This window comes from Idiotropiscis lumnitzeri, chromosome 22 (assembly GCF_059441095.1).
Source record: "Idiotropiscis lumnitzeri isolate Australia: NSW breed Sydney's pygmy pipehorse chromosome 22, RoL_Ilum_1.0, whole genome shotgun sequence".
Lineage (NCBI taxonomy): Eukaryota > Metazoa > Chordata > Actinopteri > Syngnathiformes > Syngnathidae > Idiotropiscis > Idiotropiscis lumnitzeri.
In genome coordinates, this window is record NC_142412.1 from 7,187,376 (window position 1) to 7,195,899 (window position 8,524).

The following is an 8,524-nucleotide window of genomic DNA, read 5'->3' on the forward strand; positions in this document are numbered from 1 at the left end:
CCGGGTGCATTTCACTAAAAGTACAGCAAAGCTGTCTTTCATGGCAGCACGGCTGTATGGTGGTCAACCCGCCAATATCCATGCTGGACCTAACAGAGGATGCAGCATGAGGTTTCACAGTCCGGGTGCTAGGAATTTAACATGACGTTACTCGCTCATCGGCGCTGAGAACGCCCCCTCCGCCCAGAGCATTACCAGCTGCCAGGATGGCAGAGCGGTCTAAGGCGTTGCGTTCAGGTCGCTGCTTTGTTCTTGCTTGGTACTTTCAATGGGCTCTGTCTGAGGTGGGATGCGAACGTCCACGCATGCGTTGATGTTTTTCTCCGGGCAGGTGAACAAAATCTACCTTATATTTGCTCGGATGAGTGTTTAGGCCTTGAGCATGTCACAATACAACGCCTTAGACCGCTCCGCCAGGATGAAGGCGTCAGAGCTGTAATAGAAGCTGAAGTTTAGTAAATTTTACTTAAATTATATACAAATATTGTGATATTTGGGCCTGTATATATTGAATGAGCGACAACAGGTGGGTACAGGTTAACCGCATCTGACCTCTGATCTCACCTGTGCTGCTGTCGGTTCTAGGGCACTGTCTGAGGCGGGATTCGAACCCACGCCTCCTGGGGAGACTGCGACCTGAACGCAACGGATTATTTATGTATTTTGACTGGCCATTTTTGACGCAGGAGGAGCGGTCCTCCCGGCCCCGCCACACGGCACTTCCTATGACTCGGGTCCGACGCAGGAGGAGCGGTCCTCCCGGCCCCGCCACACGGCACTTCCTATGACTCGGGTCCGACGCAGGAGGAGCGGTCCTCCCGGACACGATCGGTGGCGACGTTTCGCGCGGTTCGGACCGTACCAGGGCTCCGGCCGGCGTGCGTGGCAGTTAAGCCGTAGAGGAGCACCGTCCCCGGGCACTGGCGGTGCCAAGTGTTTACTTAGACTGCATTAGACATGCATTGAATGGTTATTTTATTCTCGTCAGAAAAACCAGTGACTAAATAAAATATTCAAAAAAAAATCCCGAGCATATATGAGGGCGACCTTGTTGAGTTGCACGGAGAAAAACATCCAAGAAAATAACTTGTATTAGCTTTTACCAGTTGGTGGCGCTACAGCCTTTGTATATTTGTTAAGACAGAAGCGTACAAATATCGCTTCTTTCCTTGCTGAGAAATACTGTAGGTCTTAACATCGGTGCAACAGATTTAATCACGCCAGCTAAGCTTTCATTAATAATATTATATTAATAAAGTTGACCTCTGTGAGCTCGGGGTCGTCGCTGTGACGGCACGCTAGCAATAGCAGCCCTCATCATCGAAAAAGAAAAAAAAAATGGACGGATTGAACGATGTGCTTCATTTTTGAGGTTTCACCCCACTGCCAGGATGGCCGAGTGGTCTAAGGCGCCGCGTTCAAACTAACTGAATTTGAATGTCAAAGTAAATTAACTTACTATAATGAAAAATACCCTAAATATTTATTTGATACCGTACACAATTGTAATTTACGATTGGAAAAATTGACAAGGCTCAAGTGGTGTATTTTCCGAGTGTGTGTGATTGGAGGAGGAGCCGATAATGGTGACACTTGGGCTCTGGAGAGATATTGCAACACAAATAAGCGATTTAAACAAAGAGTAAAAGAATAAAATACACTTTTTCTTTTGGATATCTCGTTGTCCAATTGCTATCTTTTCACGAAAGTACAGACTTTCTCCTGTAACTTTTAAAAAAATTAAAAAATTTGTTGGCCAGTATAATCTGTTGGTCGTGTTTTTATGGCAATGTAAAACGAGTTTTGTCGGTTGTCCTCCATCCTAATGAACAAGTTGAATATTAATTTAATGAATTAAAATGCGCCATGGAACATAAACATGGACACACACACACCATAATGTCAGTCGACTTTTTTTCAAATACACCAATGGAAAACAGGTCTTAATTAAGGAAACATACAAAGAGCGTCTCACAAACACCTTATGATGAGCAATGTAATTTGATCACGTTTTTTGTCACTGCCTGGACGTTGGGTTCACTGGCCTGGTGGCAGTGGCTTGTAGACACTGACCCTGATATCACAGTTGACGCATCTGAAGACGTCTTCATTGTCGCCACCTTCCTCATTCCTTGTATGCAAAGGAGGATGTTGTTATGACCCCGTGTCGCTGCGGCCTCCGCCATCGAAAGCTCGGCTGAGAATCGTGTCCATGCCCAAGGGGGATTCTAGGATGAGAAATTTAGGGGTGCTGATAATTTTGGAGCCTGCGACCTGAACGCAACGCCTTACACCGCTTCGCCATCCCTTTAAATATAGAGTTATGAATGTAGTAAAACAGTCTGGAAAACAAGTGTGTATGACGGACAACGGAGAAGCATTACCATCTAGGACTTTCTGAGCGCTGGTGATCTTCTTTTCATACACTAACTCTTCCTCAGAAAGATAGTCAACCTTCCGAAACACTGGAGAAAGAGTTTGGGGAAAATGCATCGATATACATATATGCATAAGCCATATCGAGTTTATTCCTTTTCCACATCTTGCCTTCCTTTGGCACAATTCATTTATACAAAAAACACAATCAGAATAAAATTCAATTAAAAAAATTTAGTGACCCGTCTTTATCAGCTGATGTTCCATGAGGGCGTGACTTACCTGTCACAAGAATAACAGCGCAAAGGATTATTGGCTGCCCTCTCCCCTCGCTGTCGGACATCTACACCGCCCGGTTTATTTTGCTTTATTTTAGTCTGCAGTCTGGTTTGTATGTTTGTGCATCTAAACAACGCGATGCCCTAAGTAGTCAATTACTTGTTCACGTTCGTCCTGGCTGTGGTGATGGGGGTTTGTGCGCACATTCTTGCTCTTGTCCGCTTCAGCCTGTGCAAGTGGAGAATTGTTCGGCACGGTATTTTGGATTTTGTGGAGGTGATCACGTTTGATGTCAATAAAAACAATAGGGACCTCGCACATCAACCAAATGTCACTCTCCGTTACATTTGTCCTTCATCATATTTCCCATTTTATTTCTCTCTCCTGCTGCCCAGCCCCATCCGTCTCTAAAGTGATTTAGTATCATGTGATTAATGACAGCCATTACCCGGAGCTTCCATTCGGTTACGTCCCAAACGAGTCCCCCTCAGGGCATCACTTGCAGCGGAGGCTTATTCATGCTAAAATGTCACATTTACATTCTTTTGGTCGAGTGAGATGTGTGCGCGCACCTTTAAGGCGATATGCTTCGACTGGACCATATTCAGCAAGTCAACTCGGACATCAAATTAATCCATTATTAAAATGATTAATTGATTATAAATTAACAACACTCTCGACCATGTGTACTCGAACATCAAGCACGCATACAGGGCCCTCCCACTCGATATACGGGGAGAGAGAGAGTGAAATTCATGCAGGCCAAAAAAAGGTTGGAAGTTCCCCGAAACCAGCCGTCCCAGTACTAAACGTTTGAGAACGCCTCCATTATGATCACAAACACACACACACACGCATACACCATCTTTTGATTTCAAGTTGCCTTTTCTTTGTTTCACTTTTACTTACTAGAAAAGCTGTAGAAGATCACAAGCCTAAACGGATGCAGGCACGCAGGTGCAAATTTGCTCGCTGTACACATTTGCTATGAGAGGCATTATCTCATAAGGGAAATATTGGACAATCAAATTAATGGCTGCCCGGGCTTCAGGATGTCTTTTTACACTATATAAAGGTGGTATTTTGCTAGTCGACTAGTCACCGAGTAGTTCCAATTAGTCGATTAATCGGCTCGGATGTTAACTGTCACATATCACAACAGCAAGCGGCTAATATTAAACATTTGGTACAAAAGATATACTCACATCTTCCTCCTCCAACCTTGAGAGGTTGCACTAGAACAGCTAAACCAAACGTTTCCAATGTAAATTTCCACCTTTATATAGTGTAAAAAGACATCCTGAAGCCTGGGCAGGATCTGAGGTCGTAGTCGGATGGGTTCGGGTTGGGCGGCCGGAAACCCCCCACCGCACTGGAAGGAGGCGTGGGTTCGAATTCCGCAACGCAAAACTCAGCCTCTGCAGAATTAGTAGCTTAAACAAAAGCGTGTAAACAAGATAAGTGGTATAAAAAGAGGGTCAAAAGGGAAACAATTGGCAACGGTTCTTTGAGAGATTCTGGTCTGTTTTGTAAGAAGACATCTTTCATGCACCTGCCGTAGAATTGTTCTCTTCCATAGAATTAATTGCCTCCCTGAGAAACATACTAGGGCGGTTGAAATCTTTGTGAGTTCAACCGATACACGCTAATTTGTTGCTGCACTCTGGAGGTCCTCATTCGACATTGATTCTCGATACAGTTCATAGCAAATGTGTACAGCGCGAGCTGAAAATGCATCATGGGCATGTGCATTTGTTCTCTGCTCAGAGAAGGCAAACGAAATAAGAAAAAAAGGAGTGGGGAGAGGGCTGTATGATCTGTTTCTATAAAAAAAAACTTGAGGGAATAAATTTGTTTAATGACGTGAATTTTTTTTACCAGCTACTACTCAAGCATTGTAAATATATATATATATATTTGGCTAAAGGTTGACTCACCTCGGGAATCACATCGGAAGTAAAGTGCGTTCCGTGCAGAAAAAAAAAAGAAGCTCGCATTGTTCCACGGCCCATTACGCCTCGCTGCACGGTAAGCCTTGGATTAAAGAGGAAATGCCGGCGAAAAAGCCAGGGAACAACAGCAACCCATGTCAATGATTTTCTTTTGAGCGTCAAGGTCCTCACCCTGTTAACCGCGCGCGCGGTTTGGACCGTACCAGAGCTCCGGCCATATTAGATCATTCCATTTGAAGTAACTTTACAAAGGAAGGCCATCGGTGAGTTAAACACAGAGGAGGAGGTGAAAGATGAAAGGGACTTTATCAGCTGATGTTCCATGAGGGCGTGACTTGACCAGAAAACATCCCAGACATTGAGTTTCTCCACCCATGACTTGGAAACTGATTGTCGATTGTATAAACAACCAAAATGAGTGATTTGCTGCCTCCCGAGCTGCTGACTTAAGATCTAAAGGTCTATCCGGTTCAGTGACTTGCCTTCATTCTTGTGACAGGTAAGTCACGCCCTCATGGAACAAATCCCGGCTCGTACCAGCAGGTAAAAGTCGGAGTAATTAAATAAATACAAAAAGAATGGTTGGGGAATAAAAAAATAATAAGTTTTAATAATAATTTGTTTTTTTTGTTATAACATGAATTTCACTCTCTCTCTCTCTCTCTCCCCCCGTATTTTTTTAGCTGTTATAAAAGTTTGGTTTTTTAGTGCTGTAAATGCATTTTCAGCTCGCGCTGCGACCACTGGCCGGCGTTCCACTCTGGACATGGATCTCCGTGATGATTCATTTTATGAAATTACGTCACGCTAGGTCTTTAAGTTACCCATTCCTGCCTTAGACTGACTCCTCTATTTTGATGTCAAGTTATAGTTCAGTAAATTATTATTTTGGTCATCGGCAAAATCCTCTTCAGTCTTTAAATTTTGCACACCGGAATTGAGGTCCACAAATTCTTGCTCCATGCCGCTAAAGCAAACACGAAGCTCAGTTTTTTACAGCGTCAACATTTGCATCATCCTCCATCAATTGTTCAATTTGACGTTGCATGGAGGTCAATTGAGCAAATTTGCACCTGCGTGCCTGCCAGCCTGCACTGTAATAATAGCGCAAAGTGGGCCACAACACATCAACTATGTTGTTTTTCCTGCACTTTTTATGTTGCCCTGCGAGACGCCGGCGATATTTTAGTTTCTTCGATTTCTGGAGTTCAGGAAATAGTACAAATACAGATATCTGGGCGTTTTTTTCTTAATCTGACGAGAAACCGTACTCGTCTTGAGTACAATCGAAAAATGGCGCCCTGATCTCAGCCCAGCCTCACATTTTCTAGGTTTCCTATGTCAAGGGTCATGTAGGTTGAATCGGTCGTCCTTGCTCCCTCCCACTTCCACGTTCCACGTCCAAGGCTGACCTTCTCAGGCAGGCGGCAGTCTCTCCGTCTCTCCTGCTCACATTCCCCTGTAATCTTGTCAGTGTACAGATTGTGTGGTGTATGTTTTCACAGATCAAATTGTTGTTTTTGGTACTCCTGATCGTGTCCCTGTGACGTCCTCCCCGGCCCTCCGATGGCGGGTCATGATTGCCAATCGGTCAGTGGTTATGTGTGTGCTGCGGTGCCGGCCAACGCTCAGAGGTCGACCCGCAGGCCGAAGGAACCTCATAATCAGCGTTGTTTTATTGCCGAACAGTGCAATGCCACTCCCACAACTTTACACGAAAAAGGACGAATTTCGTATTGTGACATCCTCATGGCCGAAACAGTCATCCGAGCATATATGAGGGCGGCCTTGTTGAGTTGCACGGAGAAAAACATCCAAGAAAATAACTTGTATTAGCTTTTACCAGTTGGTGGCGCTACTACTACGATGAAAAATAAGTCGGTAGATGTCTTCAGGGCTGAAGTATCCTCAAATGTGTACAACTTCGAGAAGATAGGATCATCTGAGTCATGTTGCCGGAGCTTTTGTTGCCACAGAGTACAATCTGACTTTTCAGCACCGTAATAGCCACGCCTTTTGCCAAAACGTCACAAAACTTTGTTGAGAAAATTAAAATAAAAACAAATTTTCATATTTCTTCTTGACTTGATTGACAGTACCAAAAGTTTTATGATACAATAGCATCACAATATTTTTCAAACGATGATTTAATTTTGTGTTGTATTCCTATGTGCAGTGTCACAAAGTATTAATGGGAAATTCTCCATTTCAAAGTATAATTTTATTGTGATACTTTTACACTCTGAAACAAAAATCACAATTCTACCCAGTAAAATTGATAGTTTTACAAAACAAACAATATTATCGCCAAACAATATTTTCCAACAATGCTGTTTGCACAATGTGACAATACAGTACAACATTTTTTGTTTTATAACGCATTTCACAACAGCTGTGTGGAGGTTGCATTTGTGAGTGAGTTTGAGCGCAGATGGTTGTTCGTCTTTGCGTGCCCTGCGATTGGCTGGCAACCACTTCAGGGTGTGCCCCGCCTACTGTCCGTTGACAGCTGGGTAGGCTCCAGCACGCTATCCTTGTGAGAATAAGCGGATTGGATATTACATGTATGTGTTTATGCCCTAGGCCAGGCGAGGGCAAACTACGGCCCGGGGGCCACATGCGGCCCGTTAAGTTTTAATCCGGGCCGCCGAACTTGAAAAAAATTTAATGAATAAACCTTGTTAATGTTTTATTTTCTAAACACTGTGGTTTTCAAAGACAAATATTATTGTTGGAATGCTTTTATTCACTTTCATTTAAAATTAAATGTATTTTTTTTCTCAGATGAGGTGAGGTTTCCAAAACACTCCATCCATCTGCTCCTGGTCTGGCCCCTCTGTCATATTTTAGAACCCATTGTGGTCCTCCAATCAAAAAGTTTGCCCGCCCCTGCCCTAGGCTTTGTGTCTTTGCTTGGTTGACTGTGTAATGAGTGTATGAATGCATTTCTTTCGACCAGACACCTTGGACTTCGCGATGAGGCCGTACCTGGCACCCGTAGCTGTCGAAAGTTTAATTAGAGGCCAGAAAGATACGAATGCATGTGCAACAAAGGGGGCCTGTAAGATTAGTTATAGTTTGAAACTTGCTAAGATGACAAACTAAACAACAAAACTAACAGATGAACATACAAACTTAAATTTCTTTAACACTTCCCCGGGCACTGCCCAGGCTTCAGGATGTCTTTTTACACTATATAAAGGTGGAAATTTACATTGGAAACGTTTGGTTTAGCTGTTATAAAAGTTTGGTTTTTTAGTGCTGTAAATGCATTTTCAGCTCGCGCTGTACACATTTGCTATGAGAGGCATTATCTCATAAGGGAAATATTGGACAATCAAATTAATGGCTGCCCAGGCTTCAGGATGTCTTTTTACTCTATATAAAGGTGGAAATTTACATTGGAAACGTTTAGTTTAGCTGTTAATGAAGTTTCGTTTTTTTAGTGCTGACTTCCTCGTCCGGCCGGGTTTGGCCTGGAAAGGCTTGGGGCGCTTTTTTATCTCCAAGTGAAAAAAAAAAAGTATTTCATTGAAATCCTAAGACGCCTGGGGGCACCGCAATGATTTTTTTTATATTTTTCATTTTTTTTGTTCATGCATTGAAAAATGCATGTTAAATATTTTTTTTAATTTTTTTTTTTAACATGCAAATTGCTCTCTTGCATAACAGCCACCATTCAAGGATGGCACAAAATTGCTGAACAAGAAACCAACTCAAGAACTCATTTTGTAAATTGCTTCCCAAAAAAATAATAATCAACTCACTCAAATTTTTAATATTATTCAGGCACTGCATTTGTCCTGCATATCATTCAGCACGTTCTCCCGGACACGATCGGTGGCGATATTGTATATTTTTTTTAAGCATTTTTGAAGGTGCGCCGCTACTTCGCGGATTTTCAGTTTTCGCGGGTG

General features: G+C 43.0%; 1 long non-coding RNA gene across 1 annotated transcript; it reads right to left on the minus strand.

The window, feature by feature from the left end:
- Positions 1–2,161: 2,161 nt before the first annotated feature.
- On the minus strand, positions 2,162–4,786 carry LOC148316191 (uncharacterized). The gene is made up of 3 exons (XR_015840329.1): positions 4,593–4,786; positions 2,385–2,465; positions 2,162–2,228 (listed from the first exon to the last, which is right to left on the minus strand). It is a non-coding gene; the product is annotated as an uncharacterized LOC148316191 (long non-coding RNA).
- Positions 4,787–8,524: the final 3,738 nt, after the last annotated feature.